The following is a 23,960-nucleotide window of genomic DNA, read 5'->3' as shown; positions in this document are numbered from 1 at the left end:
AAAAAAAAAAGGCAAACCAAGAAACAGACTCTTAATCATAGAGCACAAATTGATGGTTACCAGAGGGGAGGTGGTTGGGGAGATGGGTAAAATAGAGTGGGATTAAGGAGTACATGAATGATAAGCGCTGAGCGATGTATGGAAGAATTGAATCACTCTGTTGTACACCTGAAACATGTAACATTGCTGTTAACTAAGTGGAATTTAAAAAGAAACATTAACCATGTTGGATGTCACAGAAATAACCAAATTTCCTTATCAATTGCACTGTAATGGACTCTGACCTTTCACCATGCCATTTTTTAAGTCTTGTATCATTTACAGACAGTTATTCTTTTACTGAGATGCTTTTATAGAAGTATTCCTGCAAAAGTGTTTCATCATTTTTTTTGTAAGTTTTTTAAATGTTTATTTTTGAGAGAGAGAGAGAGCGCAACAGGGGGAAGAATGGAGAGAGGGAGACACAGAATCTGAAGCAGGCTCCAGGTTCTGAGCTATCAGCACAGAGCCTGATGTGGGGCTCGAACTCACGAACTGCGATATCATGAGCTGAAGCTGGATGCTTAACCGACTGAGCCACCCAGGTGCCCCCAAAACGTTTCATCTTTAAGGAGATTCATGAGAAAAAAAATACAGGTTTCTGATAACTTCAGTATCATAAAACTGACCTGGGAAAAAATTTCCAAAACAAATGGAAAAACTGAGCAGAACAAGAATCAATCACGTGCTACTGAATAAATGGAGGAGGAAGACTATAACTTTCATGCCTTTTTGTTTGAAATCTTGCTGGTCCTTTAATCTTTTATTTTCCAGATATGAGAAAAATAAGCAAACTCTCACAGCAATTTGGTATATTATACCTTTCCAGGCATAATGGAAACATTTATCTTTTTCTCCTCTCTGATCCCTCCAAAATTCAGAAACTTAGTATTCTGGCAATTTATGGCAATATATTTATTTACATAAGTCCAATAAGACTCTGTTCTCCCTTAAACAGGACAGAATTGGAAAGACTGGTTGTATTATTAAGTCTTTGACTGGAATGTCATATTTGATAGAGACATTCATAAACTCACATACAACCATACAACTTTAGGACACTAAGGTTGAATTTATGGAGCTAGTATAGCTCCTTTGAAATACTAGCCTGACACCTTTCTTACAGGGTTTCCAGCAGCCTTGCCCATTAAGAAGGTTACTTCCTGGGACGCCTGGATGGCTCCATCAGTTAAGCTCTGACTTCGACTCAGGTCATGATCTCACTGTTGGTGGGTTCTAGCCCCGCGTGGGGCTCGGAGCCTGGAGCCTGCTTTGGATTCTGTGTCTCCCTCTCTCTCTGCCTCCCCTGCTCACTCTCTGTCTCTCTCAAAAATAAGCATTAAATTTTTTTTTTTAAAAGAAGGAGGTTACTTCTTGGCAGGTGTAGGACCTCAGGATATTTTTAGGACCTCAAAAAGAGAGGAATGAACCCAAACCTTTAGGTATTGCAGGCAAGTCTGGTACAAGTTCAATCTGAGATTTCTTATGAAAAGTTCTGGCAAAGCAGATTATAAATTCTATATGGTCATTTTTGCTGCATTTATGTAAATAGGTCAAGTTTATTGAAACTAAATTTGCAAACAAGTTAGTTTTACTGTGGGTATCTTTGACAGAAGTGGGGGTAATTATAGAGAGAAAAAAATTGCCTTTGAGGAGAAACTAATGCACACTTGTGGATATTAGATTCCAGTGCTCTTAACTGTCTGAGGGTTCGTTTTCTTATTTTTTAAAAAACATTTATTATTAAGAGACAGAGACAGAGACAGAGCACGGGCCAGGGAGGGGCAGAGAGAGAGGCAGACACAGAATCCAAAGCAAGCTCCAGGCTCCAAGCTGTCAGCACAGAGCCCAATGCAGGGCTCGAACTCCCAAACCACGAGATCATGACCTGAGCCGAAGTCAGATGCTTAACCGACTGAGCCACCCAGGCGCCCCTGAGGTTTCGTTTTCTACCTGTAAATTGGACTGGATATTGAATTCTTCTAGTTTCCTCTAATATTTGGCTACTACTTTCTAAACCAACATTTCCAATTTTCCCCTACTTCTGACTTGGAATCGTTAAGAACGAAAACTGCCCTCTTGCTAAAGCCATGCAGACTGAAGTGGGAGAACTTGATATCAACTTCAGAGAAATCACCACACCAACTCTTGTTCGGAAGGTCCTCATGCCTAGTGCTGTGTGGGCCAGAGAGATCGCCAGAGATATTCAAACTGCAACCCAAGATATTCTATCAGAATGTTACCGTCTGTCCTCACTCCATCTGAAGACGATATCTGGAAATCCTGTCTGGCTGCTTTCAGAACTCAGAAATTGGGATTACAACCTCCCAATCATTAACTTTTGCTTTTTGTTCCATAGCACTGCCTCTTATTAAAAGCCCGATGCAAGTACTTGTATCATTTAGGCCTATTTTGGGGAGCCTCCTGAAACACAACAAAACACAACCTTTCACCGAACTGACCTATTCTGAGGACTAAGAGACTAGTTGAGATGAGATATGGAACAGTCTACCAACTCAGGACAGATTCATACCCACCTATACTAGATGGTCCACGATGTTAAAATATTTCACAGTACTCCCCAAACCTTTGACTAGACTCCTAGGGCCCCCAAGGTCACTGACTTTATTTCATTGTGGGACCCTTCAAGTTTGGGACAGTAGCTACTGAGGGGATTTCAGACTATTGTGTCATTAGGATTTGCTACTATGGTCCTACTTAGATATGTACTTTCTGAGTTACCATATGCCCTACCCCTGACTTTAAGCTTATCAGCTTCCCAAGCATTACAGGGTAGGCTAAGACCAGCACAAAACATGGACATTTAGCCTTTAATTTTACAGATGCCTAAATATACAAAGAACATAAATTTTTTTTTACAAATATAATACCAATGTCAATTTGCAGTGGATTTCAGAGTGTGTTTGCTTTTGATAGAAACAAACCTTTAGTTCCAATAACTTCTCCACAACAATCTGGCTTTCTTGTGGTCTTCAATCTTTGCCCCCAAGACTGCTATTTCAAGGACTCCCATTTCAAAGATATAGGAGACAGAGTGGGGGGGGTGGGAAGCAGGATACATGGAAACTCTTCCATAGGTTCTCTTGGAGAAGGTTCTGTGGAAGAATCTGAGTACATGTGTGTGTACATACAGCTGGAGGTCACCCTTGAAGATGACCCGTGAAGAGATGGGTGGCAGTCACCGTGAAGGAAGCCTCAAGTGTTACACCAGTCTTTTTTTTTTTTAAAGTAAACTCGAGGGGCGCCTGGGTGGCGCAGTCAGTTAAGCGTCCGACTTCAGCCAGGTCGCGATCTCGCTGTCCGTGAGTTCGAGCCCCGCGTCGGGCTCTGGGCTGATGGCTCAGAGCCTGGAGCCTGTTTCCGATTCTGTGTCTCCCTCTCTCTCTGCCCCTCCCCCGTTCATGCTCTGTCTCTCTCTGTCCCAAAAAAAAATAAATAAATGTTGAAAAAAAAAATAAGGTAAACTCGATACCCAGTGTGGTGCTTGAACTCCTGACCTGGAGATCAAGAGTCAGTCACATGCTCCACTGACTGAGTCAGCAAGGTGCCCCTGCACCAAGCTTTGCAATACTTCTGAATTTCTTATGCCCATACAGTCCTGTTGCTCAAATTCATCAACACATTAAAAATGTTTACTGAATCGGCGAAACTGCTTCTCCAGCTCTGGGTATAACGACAGGTTAGGGAGGCCTGAGTGTGATGTTTCTATCTACACAATCAGCATGGTAGGGACAAGGCAGATGAATCTGGGTTCAGTCCTGGCCAGTCACTTATCCTTCGTGTGAGCCTCAGGAAGTTTTGCAAATTCTGTCTCCATTTTCTCGTACGTACAATAGAGATGAAAATAGTATCCAACTCCCAGTATCATTGTAAGGCCCTATCTTATGTAACATGCACATGGCGTGTACTAAATGCACAATAAGGATTTCCTCCTTTCACCTTCCCAGCCCCTCAGCCCTCCAGCAATATTTACAGATGATGAAGAAGGGGGCAGAATTTTCAGCGTCAGTCACACGCCAGATCACATTGTGGTAGTCAAAACAAAAGTGAGCCCAGACTATAAGCAAATGAATGAGCCATGTGCTCTGAACACAGAATTAAAATAAGGACTGCGTGTGCAGAAAATGTGATCTGAAAATACGTAACATATAATCAACAACAGCCTTTCCTAGTTTCTCTGGCGCTGCCCCCTCCTCCCCACCACTGGCCCCCCTAGGTAGTAGGATCAAGAGAGTGAACAAAGGTAGCAACTTAGGGCAGGAGTTGGGCCTTCTGTTCCCTGATATATCCCAAGTAGGTAAGCCAGGACCCTCATATGGATTAATGATGCTTCATAAATATTTGATAAATGGAAGGGAGAAAGAAAGCGAGAATAAAATAAAACAGGAACATTCTGGGACTGAATACTCTGTTTTCCCCAGAGTTCAGGGACAAAAATAATGATTTCTAACAAGCCACAGAAAAAGTCTTAAATTTTCTACTAGAAAAAAGGTGGTTGATCTTAGTCACTTTCTTCAAATACATACAAAAGACATCTGTAAACGGTTTCTGCACCCCCGGTGTAACCAGAGGTGACAGATCAAGCCACAAGTGGCCTTGCTGAAACCATTCTCTCTTCAGGTAGGAGGACTCTCTTGCTCTCCTGACCCAGCCTGGACTTAAATATAAGGTGTAATGTTTGACGCCGAAGACAAAGTAGTTCATCTGCACGCTAAACCTAGGTGCTCAGGTGAAATGGTTTGTTCAGAACCATTTCAGAACAATGTTTGTTCTGCCGATTGGTGAAACGATCTTCAGTTTTCCCTTGAACGACATGAATTTGAACCGCGTGGGTCCACTCATACACGGGTCCGTCTGTACGCGGCTGGTTTTGAATAAATACGTTGGAATTTTGGGGTGAGATCTGTGACAAATTGAAACCTTTGCCGATGAACGGCATGGCTTAGAAATATCGAAAAAGACCGGGAAAAGGTGTTCACGAATGCGTAAAATATACGTAGACATTCGTCCAGTTTATTTAGTTGCTATCATGAAATACAAACAAATCTATTGTAAGATGTTAGAATTTATCAACACTTGTGCACACAAACACACGCTGTACATGGTACCATTTGCAGTCAAGAGAAATAAACGAATGGATAAGTATAGTAGTAAATAACTGCTAAAATTAACCATGGTCCAAACTACACCACCACAGGGATTTTCTAGCCGCTCCCAGTTGCTTTTGTGAGCTCAGTGTTGGGAGTGTCTGCTTAAAACTCCCCACGATGAGGGGCGCCTGGGTGGCGCAGTCGGTTGAGCGTCCGACTTCAGCCGGGTCACGATCTCGCGGTCCGGGAGTTCGAGCCCCGCGTCAGGCTCTGGGCTGATGGCTCAGAGCCTGGAGCCTGTTTCCGATTCTGCGTCTCCCTCTCTCTCTGCCCCTCCCCCGTTCATGCTCTGTCTCTCTCTGTCCCAAAAATAAATAAACGTTGAAAAAAAAAATTAAAAAAATAAACAGGTCTTCGAGGCAGACAAAAGTACTCTATTCTAAAAGAAAATGGCCACAAAAACCATTTATTAGTAAAGAAGGGACGTAAGCACCAGTTTTAGGGCAACAAGGGATAGGCAAACTGCACTGTTTTGTGCAAATGCAGTGGGTTTATGATCAGTACTGCCTTTATCTATAAAGCTGCTAACTTTCCAGCCTTGAAGGGACAAGATAAATGCCAGCTGCCAGAGTTGTGATTGTATGGCAAGGAGGCCTGGACGATGAGAACCCGTTTTCTGAATTGGTTTCACCAATGTTTCTTTCTGAAGCCAGGAAGTAACTTGCCGGTAAGAAACCACCTTTTAAAGGTCTTGTGATCTTGGACAATGCACTTGCGCCCCACCCCCGCCCCCCGCCCCTCCACTGAGCCCCATGAATTCAACACTGAAGATGTCAAAGTGATCTACCTGCCCACAAACACAATGTCTCCAATTTGGCCTCTTGATCAGTCTTAAGGACCTTTAAGGCTCATTACACACAGTACTACATGGAAAGGATTGTCCGTGTTCTAGAAGAGAATCCAAACCAGACATCATAAAAGTCTGGAAGGATTACACCATTGAAGATGCCACCGTTGTTACAGAAGAAGCCATGGAAACCATCTAGCCTGAAGCAGTGAATTCCTGCTGGGGAAAACTGTGTCTAGAGGTTGCACAAGACTTCACGGGATTTATGATAGAGATTATAACATAGAAATCGAAGAAATCATGAAATGGATTGTGGACATGGCAAGAAGGCCAGGAGGTAAAGGGCTTCTTGGAGAAATTCCAGAATTAACAGGCACCACACCAGATGAATTAAGAGTTGTCTTGACGGACATGAGTTGTCTTCATGAACAAATTGACGTTAGATCATCTGGCAGAAGAATCCTGATTATTCAAGACTGCTTTTGACTTCCTTTACAACATGGACTCTTCTAGGATATGGGTGCTGAAACTAAAGTACGTAGAGGAAGAAAGATTGGTATTGTACAGAAAGCTTTTTAGAGAAATGAAAAAGCAAAAAAGGTCAAATTATGAAATATGTATTTCTCTATAAAGTTGCACCCGCCTCTTCTGCCTTCCTTTCTACCTTCTGCACCTCTTCCCCCCCGTCACCCCTCGTCCTCCTCAGTCTACTCAACAGGAAGATGATGACAATAAAGACCTTTAGGATGATCCACTTCCATTTAGTGAAGAGTAAGGAATCATTATGCTGCACTGTTAATAAACATCCGTTGTGTCTTCATGTGAAAATATAGTAACTGTATGGCAAGAACTATGCGAAACATTTTCTGTCCTCCTCATCATCACTGCTTAAGTATTCATCACGTAGAATATCACAAACCAGATCTGTATGGAAGTGGATAGCCTATCCTTTCACAGGCATGGGGTCAGTGATATTTAACATAAAATTAATAATGTGTTAGTTTTCTTACTGTTTTATAACTTTGCTTTCAAAGAATTACCACACAATATCTCTGACTGCCATCTTTCTCTCCCGCTCGCCATACCCTGCCTTCTCCCCCCGCCCCCCACCTATAACTGGAGAAACTATGTATCAGCCTGTCATCACAGGTAAGTGTTTTTTTTAATGTAACAATATTTTCAATACTGTACTATGAATATGACTGTAATCCTGTATACCATAAGATTTTATAAGAGTTCGTTCACTAGGGTATAGACTGGGTTACCATGAAGCAACTGTATCCATTACAATAGGCTACATTAAGCACTCATCTTGCTGCTTCTTCATTATCAATGAATGCATCATTATACCTATAAATAAAAATGAGTTTCTTATTCACCTTACCTTTCACTTTCGATGTCTAGTGTTAGTAATACAGAGCTACAGTGTATTGTATAATATAAGGCAATATTGATTAGGTACTGACAGATATTTGTCTTCTAAACAGAGGATGCAAACTTATGATATCAGTAAATACAGGACAGATATATATATATATATATATATATATATATATATATATACACACACACACACACACATACAGGACAGATATATATATATTATATATATATATAATATATATCTCCTTATGATTTTCTCTAGTTTATTATAAATAGAATATATAATACATATATAACAATATGTGTTAATAGACTATTTCGGTTATTGGTAAGTCTTCTAGTAAGCAGGGGGCTGCTAAGTTTTTTGGGAGTCAACAGTTATATGCACATTTTCCACGGTGCAGGGGTTTGGTGCTCTTAACCCCCACACTGTTCAAGGCTCAACTGTACAACTAAATCGACTCACAACACAATGTGCTATACCAGAAAGTGGGGTCAATAGAAGAGTCCACTGAAAATATTCTGCTGGACCAGTTAATGATTGCTTTACACACACACACACACACACACACGCACACACACAGTCACAAGGTAGCACTGAAGATCAGCGTTATCACCCTCTTCAAGTATAATCTGGACACTGGTGGATAGACTCGCATGGCAGCAGTTAGACTGCTCAGTTTTGGCAGTAAAATCATAGTCATTTTGTTGTTGCTGTTTTTTGATGGCTAGCATCTGATAAGCGGTAGAAATCTGGTAACCAGAAACAGTGATGCTCTGGATACTAACAGAGATGATGGAAACAACAGGATGAACTGCGAAGGACGGTTGACAGGTGATACTTTACGGTGTTTTTTTTTTTTTATCTTAAGTTGGGTTCCCTGGAGACAGACTCTGCGATGGGGCTTTGAGAGCAGGTAGGTCCATGCGGGTGGGGGTGGTAACTGGGGAAAACTACCACTAAAGTAGCGAGGGAAGAAGGACTGGGTGAGGGAAAGTGCTGAACTTGAGAGCTGGGATGGCCCTTCAGAATTATCCCAAATAAAGGAAAGGGGGCTGGGCCTTTGTGTCCCCCTCACTGACTAGTCATTGCACGTGGACTGCCCTGGAGAGGAAGCATAGCCCTGTGTGTGACAGCTCCTTTCAACTGAAGGCAGTTCCCCAGAAGGGACGTGTCTGAGAGGCATCGGTGCCAACACTCCCAGCAGGGGGTGGAATAAATACCTAAAGGGGTATCTGGACGGCCCATCACAGCATCCATTAAAACTGGCAAGTTTAAATAACAATATATTTAAGGGACAGCAACTGGCATATAATCTGTACATAAAGGACATCCAATAAATATTTGTTGAATGAAGAGTGGCTATTATGAAGGAAGAATGATAAGCGAAGGACTTAAACTTCATCAGAAGGGATTTAAATGAGGCTGTAGGAAAATACAGAATTATAACAGACCATGGAGAAAGCAGAAAACTTCAGCTCTCCTATCTGTGTTGTGACTTGGTCATGGGATTAAATCATTACAATGACTCAGATTCTGAATTATTCAGCCTTGGGGGAAAAGTAGAAGGTAAAGTTCCAAAAGGGGCTCTGATTTGGGGAATCGAGGTTCAAGTGAGCCCCCCTACCCCCACTGTAAAATAGCCACTATTGCACTACATGAGTTTGAGAGGAAATTTCACATCTTTAAGAGTCTTTTGTGAAGCAGGAGAGTGAAGTGAAAAGCATCATTGATTGAATCTTTCCAAAATTAATGACTCTTTCCACTTGGAGCCCTTTCAACTAACATAATCATGATCTCAGGTTCTTTCTCAAGGTCATTTCTGAGCACATTCTGAGTGTCAGGACCCGCTCACCTTGCCGCTAGCAATTTAATCACAAAGACATTTTCCCAACATTATGCATTCCTGCATTAGATGATGCCCCTTACTTTCCTCAACATCCACATTAAAAAAAAAAAAGGTATATAATTAGATGCTTGCACTGAATGAGTTTTGCACTGAATGACTTACACGGTAATTTCAAAGATGCTTCACCTTCTTTTCTCAGTGGTCTTCAAACGAATGGAGATTCTAACAATCCACAAGTCTGTCTGTTGCTCAAGATTTATCCAGTTAAAGACTAAAAAATAATCTATTAAGTATCTTTAAGCTATCATGACACGAACAAAAATGCATAAATTTAATGTGCTAACTATAAATTTTTACTGTGACTCACCAATCTGTTCCTATAAAGATTAAATCATTTTTATGTAGATCCCAAAAGCTCCTGTCATTTTCATGTATTTTAAAAAGAAGCCCAATAGGGGCGCCTGGGTGGCGCAGTCGGTTAAGCGTCCGACTTCAGCCAGGTCACGATCTCGCGGTCCGTGAGTTCGAGCCCCGCGTCAGGCTCTGGGCTGATGGCTCAGAGCCTGGAACCTGCTTCCGATTCTGTGTCTCCCTCTCTGTCTGCCCCTCCCCCGTTCATGCTCTGTCTCTCTCTGTCCCAAAAAAAAATAAATGTTGAAAAAAAAATTAAAAAAAAAAATAAAAAGAATCCCAATATTTCAAATAAACTTTTTTTTAAAAACTTAAAAATATAAAATGTGTTTAGAATTCATTTTTAATGTAAAAGAGGAAGTCTTTTCTTCAAATAAAAAATAATGTCAATCTTATTATGCAAAATGTATATTTCCTAGACACGCCTGTTTAACTCTTTCATTCAAAGCATTTGGGGAAGAATATTCTTTTCTGTCTGCGACCACAAATGTAACTTTTTGGTCACCTCAGAAATTGGTTTATTTCTAGTTTAAAGGACAGTCAGATCTCTTCCTGGCATCTTAATCTATATAAGTGTAATTAAACAAGATGCTTCTATCTTGCAGGACTGACCCATTAGCCTGGATCATTGGCTTTGCCTGTGCAGGACATCTAGGACAGGAGACATACGGGCACACACCTATACACCCACCACATACACATGCATCTCCCCTGAAGCCTGAAATTCGACCAACAATAAATCATATACCCTTTGTCGTAAGATTCACACTTCTCATGGTCTTCTGTTAAAATATTCCTCAACAGGGTATCATTAAAGTGATGGGGTTGGCAGAGGCACTGTAATTTGTGTGTTTTCTGCGTGAAAGGGAAGAGGTGCAAAATGTTGCCAAGATAGAGGTCTGATGCATGAATCAGCACTGAAAGAAATTGAGAATAATCCAAAATAATGCAAAAATAATAATGGACTATTTACCATTATTTACATTTTAAAAGCTTATTTACTTATCTTAAGAGAGTGAGCAAGCAGGAGAGGGACAGAAAGAGGAAGAGGGAGAAACCCAAGCAGGCCCCACACTCAACGCTGAGCCCAGTGCAGGACTCAATCTCACAACCTTGAGATCGTGACCTGAGCTGAAATTAAGAGTCAGACGCCCAACCATCTGAGCCACCCAGGTGCCCCGACATTATTATTTACTGACAGGCACTAACAAGGCACACAATACTATGTTCTTAAAGCTAGGGATAAAAGATAATGGTTGATATGGCAATGCGACTTCATTTAATGATTTTGTAGATTTGTTTTCCTTTTCTAATATTGTTAGTAACCTGGCTATTTTCAAGTGTGAGAATGACAAAGTCTTAATACAGGTCCATTCCTTCTTTTGCAGCATTAATGAAGTCATTGCATGGCTAAACCTTGTTCTGAAGACATCTTCAGTCTCAAGGAAGAAAATAACCTGGACTCCTATTCTAAAAGACTTGACCCGTAATATAAATCAGGGCACAAACAACAGCACTGTCCAGTTGCAATGACTATCATGATGAGCCCCTGACCTTCAGCACTGAGTGCGATTGATCTAGCTATTACTGTTTACTCAATGGAAAAACCTCTGCTCCTGCTTTCAGATTTGTCCCAAGGCTTAGCCACAAGAGTAAGATTTCTTTTTAAAATGTGAGTTCATTCATTCTACAGACGTGAGTTATCTGTAAAGCGCCAGGTCCTGTGCTGGGGCAGGGGAGCCTCGCATGAATCAGGTACAGTTTCCACCCTCAACTGCCGTGACCATAGCAAGTTTTTATCGCCTTTGCTCTCCCCAAGTGAGAATGGCCAACCCTCGAAACTACTGTAAATTCACCGTGTGTGAGATTCAAGCCCAGCTTTCACAAAGCCTCTCAAATTCAGCTGGTGTTTTTATGGTGGTTTTTCATACATTCTTAATTTTGTTTTTCTCAACGTTTCAAATTTTAACTTTTTTAAAAATATGGACCTCAGATAACCAAGTTTAAGATGATTGTAGACTTGAGTTTATGATATTTTATTATCATCAATCCACAGAACACCCTCTTATAGAATGCCCTGCAGTTTAACTTTTTTCCTCTATGATCTTTGGTCACTAATTCCACACCTCCCTCCCCCTGAGACAGCTTCTAGAATATATTTAAAGTGTGTTCTTTTATTCTACTTTTATACACACACACACACACACACACACACACAGAAGCTTTGAACAATTTGCGCATGGAGCATGTTTAATTTACATAAATGATACTGTGGTATAAATATCTAACTTTTTCTATTCAACTTTTTTTTTAAAGATCTATCCATGTTACTGAATATACATCTAAGTTACTGTTTTTTATACTCCATAACATACCATCCTATGCGTGCATTGGTAAGTTTACCAATGGCAATGGCTGTCATGAGCATCCATACACTTTTTCCTTGAGCGCTTGAGTGACTTTCTGAAGAAATATCCAATAGTACAATTGCTAGCGTGTGTATAATTGTTAGATATGTACATAGTTAATTTCAATAAATTCAGTGAAATTATTTTCCCAAATAGCTGCCTGAAGGTCTCCATTTTTCTGCATCTTCACCAGCATTTGATATTGCATGACTTTTTAGTTTTTGTCTTATGATTATAGATTGGCATTTTATTGATGCCTTAATTAGTATTTTCTTTTTTAAAAAATAATTTTTAAAAATTTATTTTTTGAGAGAGAGAGGGAGACTCCAGGCTCCAGGCTCTGAGTGCTCAGCACAGAGCCTGACTTGTGGCTTGAACTCATGAGCCAAAGTTGGATGTTTAACCGACTGAGCCACCCAGGCGCCCCTTCATTAGTATTTTCTGGATTTTTATGCTGTTTGAGCATCTCTTAATAATTATTACCCATTTAGGGTTTTCTTACTGTGAATTGCCTATCCCAAGATGTTACCTATTTTTTATTGTTTTTTCTCACTTTGTAGGAGGCGGGCTGACTTAACTAATCCTACCAAGAATATTATCCAGTTTATCCTTTTAAAAATGCGTTACATAGAATATTTTTTCTTTAAGCCTTTAACACTAGGAAAGCTATTCAATTCTCATAGTCAACTTTTTTTTTGCTATGGCTTTCAGCCATTTCACATGTAATCACAGCTATATTTACCCTTTTAGTGAGTGTACTTGCATTCTTGTATTTTCTCTGAACCCAATTTACTTCAGTGTTATCACCTTTTTTATGTTTCTTGCATTAACCTAACTCAAAAAGATGTTTTGAAGGAGTCAGGCATAATTGAATCAATACATTTATTTTTTTCAAAACGTACTGGTTTAATGCTTCTCCTGATTATGACAGAAGGCGCTCCCACTCACTTGGAATGACAATAGGTTATTAGAATTAGAAGACTCTGGAGATCATCTGGTGCAAACACACATTTTAGGTAGGAGATAGAAGATGGCCGAGGTCATCTGAAATTGTTCAGGCGGTACAGGCGGAGACAAAAATAGAATGGCCTAGCACTGAATCTGGTGTTTCATTTCTTCCTATTTTACCAAATTATATTTGAAAACGAGTTTGCATTTTATACTTAATCAAAAAGGTACATACATGGGGACATGTGTTCATATGTATGTGCATCTATGTGAAAGTGTGTTTGCATTTTGTAAACTCATGGATTTCTGTTTTTCCCCTTTGGCATTTCTCTCTCTGTGACTGTTATGAGCCTTCTGATCTTGTACCTCTCCCATCTTTCCAAAAGCTTTTTATAAATTTTGAGTCTAATCGAGAAGTGCAAAATTACAAGCCATGCTTTGGAAGTCGAATTTAAACTCCTCTCTTTGGTAGTCTCTGAGATAGTCAGTATATAAAAATATCATCCAACTTACTAATTATTTGGGTGTTGGCTCTGTTCTTAAGTCATCCATGAATTACTCCCTTTTTAGATCACTTAGCGGCATCAGAAAGATTCTCGCTCAGTTTTAGGATTGGAAGGGAAAGTTGTGGTTGAGTGTGGAGCTTCCAACGATGGAGGCCTGACCTCACGTCCTGTGGAAACTCAGCCTCCCTGATAGGGCCAGAGCAGACAGGAAACGACACAGCTGGTAGGCTTCCACCTTCTGACTTGGGCCAAGTGAATCTTACTGCCGGAATTATCAATACTAAGGTTTTTCACTAAGTATTTTCTTCTGTGTTCATCAAGACAAGAAAAAGACAAATTCTCCTCTGGCTCTGAAAGCTTGGATAGGAAGCAGCAACGTGGCCATCATGTTCATATGTTCTTGGCCAAAGCAACTCATGTGGCCACAGCTAACTCTGGACAGCTAGAGGAGTATGGTCCTTTATGTACTGGATAGGGGAGACCAGAAGTGTTTGGTGAAGAGCATACCATTGGCTGTCACACTTTTGGTGGGATGGTGATGATAGAAACACCTCTTTGTCCTTATAGAGTATTGCTGTGTCTAACCAAGGAGCACCCAGGGCATGCCTGGAGATGGGAAAGGGCACTGGATTTGATTGTGGGCTGTAGTGTCTGAGACCTAGAAGGCTGACCCAGAAGACTATAATCCAGGAGTAAAACAGAAACCATGAGTTGGGTAGGCCATGCTACTGAGTCAATGTCAAAGGAGCAGAAGGAGAGAGCAAGACACAAACACTGGGCAAATTGGATAAGATCATCACCTAACCTACCTGCTCTCCCTTTTCCACAGATACCTCTTGTGCACTAAGGAGCATGTACAATTCCAGGTTTTAGAGATTTAGCAGTGAATAAGACAACCGGAGGATAAATGACAGAAGGGACATCTGAGGCCTGGAGCGTGTACAGGGAAAGAGCTCTGACCACGTCCAAAGTTAGGGTGTGCACACCCCACACATCACTGAGTATTTCACCTCTCGTTTGCTATATGCAGAAGCACAGGTGAGTATTGCTGTTATAACCATTTTCCCAATGCGGTAATGGTACCTCAGGGTAGTAAAAGTGACTGGCCCATGATCCCATAATTGATTCAAGTCTTGGTTCTCTGACTCCAAAGGCCCTTTCACTTTACTTTTACTATGACACTGCTGTTCCCCACACAACACAAGCATCAAATGAAAAGTTTCTTGAATTTAGATCTTTACCTTCTACAGTTGGCATTTTGTACCGAAGTCTTACTTATAGCTGGCAGTTACAAATGAAAAGAACCATATATGGAGAGAATGTTAATTTAACCATAACCTTATTCATTCGTTCATTTATTAACATATATATTTATTATATTATTGATATTGTATATATAATTTATATATAATTTATATATTTATTAACATATATACACACGTACATCATATATATACATATGTACATCATATATACACATGTATATCACATACATATATATGTATATATACACACATGTATATCACATATACATATATATGATGTATATATATATGTATATGTATATATGGATACATGTATACATATACATATGTATACACATATACATATGTATATAGGATACTTCCTGGATTCTTTACATGACCACTAAGAAACTCTTCAGACTGACATTTTCAGTTGCCAAGGAAATCAGGAGTATTTTTAGAAAATTGTTACTTTGATCTGAAACAATCTCTTGTTAGGATCCAAGCAGTCCCATCTCTAAAATAGCCAAATACTCCCATCTCTAAAATAGCCAAATACAGCCAGCCACAAGACGAGTAACTCCGAATCTGCTTCCTTATTGTGGGAAGTGAGTCTTAGTGTCAAAACAGTGCCTGCTCTTCCCAGACTTTCCACGTTGACAGGGTTATGTCGAAGCATGCTCTCAGGCCCGTGCAGCTTTGACTGTGCTTATGAAAGGCAAGGATGGTTCTCAAACGTATTCTTCTTGACCTCTGCCATGCGCACACGCAAGTTAGCGCGAGCTGAATTCAGCCTAAGAAGTGCTAGGCTAAGGCTTCTAAACTGTTGCAAACCATTCTTGGGGTAAGTTGGTGGCTTTTTGTCTAAAAGGGTCACACAATGTCCCTTGTTCGCACAGTTTGAGGTATCTAGATTCTCACATGCCATTCCGCGTAAGGAATAAAAAGGATTTAAAAATGCTGCATCTGGGGCGCCTGGGTGGCGCAGTCGGTTGAGCGTCCGACTTCAGCCAGGTCACGATCTCACGGTCCGTGAGTTCGAGCCCCGCGTCGGGCTCTGGGCTGATGGCTCAGAGCCTGGAGCCTGTTTCCGATTCTGTGTCTCCCTCTCTCTCTGCCCCTCCCCCGTTCATGCTCTGTCTCTCTCTGTCCCAAAAATAAATAAACGTTGAAAAAAAAATAAAAATAAAAAAAATAAAAATGCTGCATCAAGGAAATAATGAAGCCAAATCTGCTTTTCCTGGTTTGGAATAGTTTTGATGCTTTTCAGGGTAGAACACTTAACCCTCATCATCTATTGGGTAAGAAATACTTAGGGGTTGAGTATTATCAGGGAGTTAAAAAATACCAAATAGAATAGTTTAGAAAATAAGTGTTTCTGAGTCTGCATTACCAATTAGAAGAAGGGGCTTTGATTATAAGCAGTCACTTCTGCTTCTTTAGATTTTAAAAAGCACCAGGAGATCATAGCATACACCACTATCCATTTAGTAGTGCCCCCTGTCCTAATTCTGATTCTTTGGTCACACAGTGACTTTCTGGGCTGTGATCTTTAGATCATTTAGTGCAACTACCTCTCAGAAAAGGGATGCAAACATCTTCTCCTTGGCCTTAGTCCTGAAATATCTCACAAAATGAATGTTATCAGTTGGCATTTGGTCTTGGGAGTCTGAGAGTTTTGTTACTTCGCAAGGCATCATTTTATTAAGACGTGAATTGTAGGGGTGGTGGTTCAGCCCCAGGGAGACTCAGTCTGCATAGGGGAGCTGTCCCAGCAGTGCAGAAGCAGAGTGTGTCCCGGGGGTTGGTGGTGGGGGAGCCAGATAGATAGCCGCCTGCTTCCTGGATCCATCCAGATTCTACTGCAACCACACTGCTGTTCTTAGGTTCAATGCCAAGGGTATACTATGTCAGTGCAATCAGGGGCTAGATAATGGAAATCAGCATGCTCTCTTTGAGAAAAGTATGGAGACTTGCGAGGTTTTTACTATGCACCTACCATATGACTTCTCTGAGTCTCAACTGCCCATTTTTTTTAAATGTTTATTTTTGAGACAGAGAGAGACAGAGCATGATCGGGGGAGGAGCAGAGAGAGAGAGAGAGAGGGAGACACAGAATCTGAAGCAGGCTCCAGGCTCTGAGCTGTCAGCACAGAGCCCAACGCGGGGCTCAAACTCACAGACCATGAGATCGTGACCTGAGCCGAAGTTGGACGCTTAACCGACTGAGCCACCCAGGCGCCCCTCAACTGCCCATTTAAAAACAGGAATAATAATATACTGTATTAAGGTTAAATGGAATGGCATATTTTACTTTGTAGCCCAGAATATGGAGCATGCTAAGTATTCAAAAAATGTTAGTTCCCTCACTCTCCCTCTCTTTACCTTAGTGTCACCAGCTGGACTTCAAGACCGAATTTTGGCTGCCTAACTGCCTGTACTTACCAAACTTTGTCTCACATTTTTCCTTAAGCTTTTCCTTCCGGTTTATCTCTTAATTCAGGCAAAAGACCGCACAGCATAGCATCCTGTGATGGAAAGCAAAACTACGTCTCAAGCTATAATGACTGTCTGGACAAAGAGTTGGGCAGCCCAGACCACTGGGGTGATGAGATGAGATTGTGCTTAACTCCTGACTCAGTCTGTGCAGATGGACCATGGACTGACCCATGGAGTGACCCATATTTACCTTGTCCTCATCCTAATACTAAAACTAGCCTCCCTGGAACTTCCAGGAGGAATACAAGCCTCATTTACATAACATACAATGTATGAATAGGCATGTTTTCTTAAGGCACTGCAGGACCTTATGCCTGTCTCTACAAATGATGACAAGGACGCCCTTTTAAAATATTCTTTCAGGGGCGCCTGGGTGGCGCAGTCGGTTAAGCGTCCGACTTCAGCCAGGTCACGATCTCGCGGTCTGTGAGTTCGAGCCCCGCGTCAGGCTCTGTGCTGATGGCTCGGAGCCTGGAGCCTGTTTCCGATTCTGTGTCTCCCTCTCTCTCTGCCCCTCCCCCGTTCATGCTCTGTCTCTCTCTGTCCCAAAAATAAATAAACGTTAAAAAAAAATTAAAATATTCTTTCTAACCCTACATAAAAGGAACCCATCCACCCTTGCTCAAGGAGTCATGGTTTTGGAAGTTATTCCCTACGATCGCCTTATGTGCTGCAAATAAAGTTTCCTGTCTGACGACTCACCTGATGTAGTTTCTATCTGTGACTCACCAAGGAGTGAACTCACATTAGTTGGGTTACAATAGAGGGAGGTAAGTTTTGCAGTTCTTGTTAATACAGATTCACTTGCTAAGTAAAATTCTTATTTATTTGAGATCAACTTAGAATATCATTGTTAGGAAAACAGAAACATAGCAAAGTAGAAGAAAAAACACACCACAGTTTATGATGACGAAAGTGATTTACTTTCCAGGTCAGCAGCACTGGGCAAAGCCTGAGTAATAAATGACCTTGAATAATATTGATTTTACTTAAAGCTGAACTTTAAAACTATTCTTTGTGGTGCCTTCATGATGGTTTTGCCTAAGTAGCACGAGATGGCCATGCCTTCCCTAACTGGCCTTTGATAAGCCAATCGGTTTCAGTCTCATCTACTTCAATACAAATGAAAAAAAAATCATTTCAATCTGGCGAAGAATAAAGTGTGTCTTTCCTAGAAACAGCTGAAAACCAAATAGAACCAAAATAGAACAAAATAGAACCAAATAGAACAGCTGGAACCAAATGGAAAAATTTAGAATAAAACCCAAAGCAGCCGAGATGATTCTAAAAATTTAGCTCCTTTCCCTTATGAGGTGCTAACAATGCAAGTGGAGTTTTACACTGTAGGGGTCAAGGGCAGGCTATCTCAAGATGGGCCACTTTGGCATGAAGATTATTTTGATTTAAAAGCAATCAAATCCCAGCAGATTCAGGAAAAGCTCTTGACCTCCCCGCCAACTGGCTGCAAGAGAGCTATCAACAGAGATACCTGTTTACCTAAGAAGCTGGTCTATATAATAGGGCAGCTTTTGTTTTCCACACACTTCCTCGCAATGGCCATTTTCCCCTTTGTGTATCCTCAGACTCCTACCCCTATCCTTAGCTCATATAGCATCATGCTGCCCGTCTTTGGAATTTCCGTGTTTGTGTGGATTCCCTGCACCTATACTATTAAATTTGATTTTCTCCTGTTAATCTGTCTCATGTCAATTTGGTTCTAAGTCCAGCTAGAAGTCCAGCTTGAAGGGCACAGGAAACTCTTCCTCCCCCGCACGACTGAAAGCAAATAAATATACAGGGAACCATCTCTCTGTGTTGATATGCGTACCTAGTCCTTTTGTGTTTCTACGCAGTATTTTTTTAAGGAAATATAAACGCCCATGGCAGATCATAAAATTAACACCGTGAACACATTACCTTGCTCTGTTCTATGGGATCTCAGTGTCCTGAGTTGAATTCAACTTCCTATTTCAATTGGCAGCAAATAAACTACTATCAGACCTTGCACAGTTTTTAATAAATGCATGGACAAAGCACGCCACACCGTGTATTGAAATAATGCACCATATCAAATGAAATAGAAACCTCAAACTGTTAGTGCCTCTCACTCGTGAAAAGTGAAATCTGTTACTGCAACGCCCCTTTACCCTTATCGCTCCTAGTAGTAGGAGTTTCCGGGAATGAGGTACGGGGTGTCATTTTGTGTTCTAGATTATTGAAGTTCCACATTTAAGTACGGCGCCCTTTTACTGTAAGTGAGTGTCCCTGATGGAGAGTTTTCTTGAATGCACCATGTATGTTTGTGCCTCATGGATTAAAGGAGCCAAATGCCATCTAACCTCCTCTGAGGGTTCAATTATTAATGGATACAGGAGGTAAGAAACTCAGACAGGATTCCATTCCCCAGGCCCATGCCGTATTTTCTACTTGAACTTCAAGGTGCTGAGCGACTTGCTAACAGTCACCCAGGTGCGCACTACAGGGGCTCACCCTAAAATCTAGGCTTCCTAATGCCCACTCTCACTGCTCTTTCTCGTACAGGGTAATTCCCAATTATATTGTATTTTGGGTACTTGTCACATCCTTTGCTATGCACAGTCCTCCCATAGATTCACACATGCCTCATTCCCTCACCTACTTCAGGGTTTTTCCTTACCTGTCACCTTTTCAGTAAGGTCCTCACCCGGGGCCCCATCTAAATTTGTAACCCTCTCTCTGCCCCCAAATTGCTTTTACTTTTTCTGATTTTTTCCCCCCTCTGCAGCGGCTATCACCTGCTGACCTCACATAGGTAGATTCTACTTAATTTTGCTGATTGTCTTTCTCCTCACACTAAGATGTAAACTCTGTGAAGAGAGTTTTCCTGTTTTGTTCATGACCGCATTCCCAGTGGGAGAACAGTGTCTGATGACTACTAGGTGCTCAGTGAGTATTTATTAAAGAAATCACTCGTCTGAAAGATTATAACTTCACAGAAGTTTGATTTCTGAATAAGCCAGGTGTTGTCATGTTAATAACATGGGGGTTTCTGGACTGTTTCCATGTTGGTAGAGAAGGTTAAGAAATTATTTGCTAAAGGAAGCACTCTGGTTTTAAAAAAAGTAGCTGAGTTTTATCTGGTTAATGTATAGCATAGACTTGATTTCCTTTTGGATGCTATAATAAAATATATGTTGCGCTTACAAATATATTTGCATTAAACTATTGAAAGCATGGATGACTGTGGCATCAGTGAAGCTACATTTGGAACTAAAATGATGACCTACTTGTGCAAATCCTCTATAAGTCTACCCAGCAGGTACACAGTGTTTCAGTCTGTCTCCCCCCAAGTGGCCTTGCTCGTTCAATAGAGAGCTCACGTGACCTCTTTCAAGCTACTTGATGGGAAGTCAACCACAGTGTCTAAGAACCATTTGTAAAAACCCTAGCGGTAGCTGCATAGTTTAAAGAGTTCTCTTCCGTAAGGTACATGAAAGAGCTTCACAACAGAGTTTCAAAGGAGGATGAGTCTTTGACGAATCTGTCTAAAAATAATGAAAAATATAATGAATGCTAAGAAGTTCTTTGCAGCTTTTATCGTAAGGGATAATTGGAAGGAACGTTAACACTTTAGCAGTAAGGAAGTAGGTAAGTAAACTGCTGATTGGAAAATATAACTAATAAAACAATAAAAAAGAGAAACGTATTGATCATGGAGCAAAAGTGTTAGCAGTTTACCTAAGGTAACTAAGGGGAAGTCAATTCATATGGAAGGCGAGTACTGAAATTCTCAGACTAACATTTGAAAGGGATTTCCCAAACTATGTCTTTAAGGTTTTCCAGATAATAATAGCTGTATCACTCTCACACACAAAGGAATGTTTGGTTACAGAAGATTTTACTCCTATTGGAGATTTATGATACAGCTAAGAATTCAAGGATCCAAAAATTTCTGTAGTAAAATAAACAGTGCAATTATACTTTATTTTTTCCCAAATTATCTGACCGAGTGCCATGTTTTCCTAGTCAACCTGTGGATAACCTGAGAAAGACCACCATTCTGTAGAGCACCAGTAGGGAACAGCTACCCTGGTTTTTCTCCAATGAAGGTTTGAATACAAGGAAAAGTATAAGAAGTCAAGAAAAAAAAGAGGTTGAGTCGTTGGGTCCAGGTTGCTTTATTTCTGAAAGTTGTCGGAGGAAGACTGACCTTGTGTCTAATTGCTGGAATCAGGAGGCAAAAAGGCAACTTTCCTCTAAAAATAGAAGCGATGTGGTGCCTGGCTGGCTGAGTTAGTAGAGCATGCAACTCTTGATCTCGGGGTTGTAGGTTTGAGTCCCACATTGGGTGTGTATGTTACTTAAAAGAATAAAATCTTTAAAAAAATAAAAATAGAAGCAGCCTTGTAAGAGTCTGTCCTTAAAGACCTTGCAGGACTGGGTCCATTCCACAGGCACATGAGCCATTGGGGAGCCATAGTCTTAGGGATTATCGAATGGAGTTAGGAGCAAGTAGGAAATTTCCAGAACCCGAGTATCCCCATCATACTTTGTACTGCCCATGATTAGCGTGGTATTAATTTTCTTAGGGATTGTTCTCAGGAGCTTGTGAACCCCGTCATCCCTCCCTCCTTTTGCCTCTCTCTCCCTCTCGTCGTCTACCTCTCTTAGTAAGCTTCTTGATAACAACCATTACGTTCACCTTTGTATCCACAGTGGCTGGAACTGAGTTGGTGTTGAATGAATACCCACTGAATTAACAACAGAAAGAGGGAATGAATGAATGAATGAATGTTCTTGTGCTCTATAGAATGTTGGGCCCAATGCACTCAAAACTGGTTCCCAGTGTAGCTCTCAAATAAAATAGTCAAAAAATCAACTTTCTATATTTCCATTAGATTAGAGTGTTTTTAGAATAATAGTTTTCAAAACTTTCCCTAACTTAAGCTCTGCTTATTAAATTCATATTTATTTTTAATTTTATAATATAGGCTATGGTAAAACATTCACACATTTCAGAAAAAGGTAACTCATCTCCTAATTACCAACAGCTGGGCTAGGAACCTTATAGTTGGTTGCATACATAAGAGCACTGTTTTTGAGGTCTATTTTAGGAAGTATGGATTACTTAAAATTGTTTTCAGTAACTACAGAGGATCCCATAAAATGATTATGCTAAAAGCAATCTGCATTGCTATTGATAGACATTCAGGATGTTACCAAGATTTACTATTATGAGAAATGCAGCAATGAACACCCTTGTATCTTAGATTAGATATTCAGAAAGAAAACCGTTTAATCATCAATTTAAAAACTGAAAATTCAAAAATTCGGTTGGCAAATTGTCAACCCAAAGAAATGGCTCACCAAGTTTACTTTCCTACCAGCAATGTAGAGCATATGCATTTTCAATATTTGTGCCAAAATATTTACATTACCCAATTTAATTTGTTTCTAATTATTTGGGTGAAAGAATGATATCTTATTTTATACTTCCCAGATTAGTACTGAAGTTTGCCAACTTACAGGCAGTATTTGTCACTGTATTAATTTTAGCCAATCTTAAAAACAAAACGTCATTGCTATGAATTGTCTAGTCCTGTTAGAAATTATTGTAAGCAAAACTGTACCTTTGAATTATTCACAAACAGACAATGTCTATTCATGGGGCTCCTCAGAAGATCTGTAGTATTACATGTTTTTATCATGTTCAGTAGGAGGCTGCAGCTTGCCTTTGTAGCCAAGTTGGTCACTTTTCTGGACACACAGTCCTTATTTCAAGAAAACATCACTTCTTCTGCTTTCTTTTTTTTCTTAACGTTTATTTTTGAGAGAGAGAGAGAGAGAGAGCGAGCGAGCATGAGCAGGGGAGGGGCAGACAGAGAGGGAGACACAATTTGAAGCAGGCTCCAGGCTCCCAGCTGTCAGCACAGAGACCGATGTAGGGCTTGAATTTGTAAACCTTGAGATCCTGACCTGAGCCAAAGCTGGATGCTCAACCACTAAGCCACCCAGGTGCCTCTTTTCTGCTTTCTAAGTGACTCTTCCTTCACTAATATCACCTGATTGTGGACAGATATGTTTATAATTAATTCTGTAGCCTGTGTGGCTAGTGCGGTGTTAGGTACATTGCCAACAAATGTAATTGTAATGGGTTTTACAACCTGGTCTTATTTCCCCCCACACTAAACATTAATTCTGCCATCATTCAAAAAAAAAAGAAAAAAAGAAATGACAGAATCTTCTTACGCTGTCAAGTAGCATACTCATGATTACAAGCAGAAAAAGGCTATTGTGATCAAATGGTAAAAAAGTTATCAGTTGAGTTATCTAATAATTATGGTATATAAAAATCTCTCTTTTTTAAAAGAAAAACCGAATGGTATAGACAGTACTCGGGGGGAAAGAATTACTGGAGACAAAGGCATTAGTTAAGATACTTTAAACACACACACACACACACACACACACACACACACACACAGCCTGAACAGTAATCACATGGTGTTGGATATTTTTTGAACTAATCTTTTTGGAAAATAGGTTTTTAAGGTAAGAAAACAATTACAGAAAGAAACTTATACCCCTTTATTATTCTCAAACCATATTTGTCCTGAACAATTCTATTATTTTTAAAGAAATGGGTTTGCTTCTAAATAAAAGATCATTAACAAGGAGAATACAAATTCCCATTGTAGGGCAACTTAATGCTTAGACTCTAGGGTAGTTTGGTTT

At 40.4% G+C, this 23,960-nt stretch overlaps 1 protein-coding gene and 1 long non-coding RNA gene across 12 annotated transcripts in view; one reads left to right on the top strand and one right to left on the bottom strand.

Moving 5' to 3' along the window:
• Window positions 1-23,960, bottom strand: part of DLGAP1 (DLG associated protein 1) — a 1,131,601-nt gene that overhangs the window by 484,559 nt on the left and 623,082 nt on the right. The gene's annotated exons all lie outside the window — the stretch shown is intronic.
• On the top strand, window positions 5,445-23,497 carry LOC109493339. Of its 3 annotated transcripts, XR_006588239.1 has the most exons (7): window positions 5,445-7,146; window positions 8,113-8,215; window positions 11,030-11,396; window positions 14,333-14,541; window positions 17,851-18,016; window positions 19,458-19,621; window positions 20,011-23,497. It is a non-coding gene; the product is annotated as an uncharacterized LOC109493339 (long non-coding RNA). The 3 variants fall into 3 exon arrangements; XR_006588238.1 differs by having other exon boundaries at window positions 19,458-23,497; XR_006588240.1 differs by lacking the exon at window positions 8,113-8,215 and having other exon boundaries at window positions 19,458-23,497.

Source organism: Felis catus, chromosome D3, assembly GCF_018350175.1.
Source record: "Felis catus isolate Fca126 chromosome D3, F.catus_Fca126_mat1.0, whole genome shotgun sequence".
Lineage (NCBI taxonomy): Eukaryota > Metazoa > Chordata > Mammalia > Carnivora > Felidae > Felis > Felis catus.
This window is presented reverse-complemented; position numbering and strand designations above follow the sequence as displayed.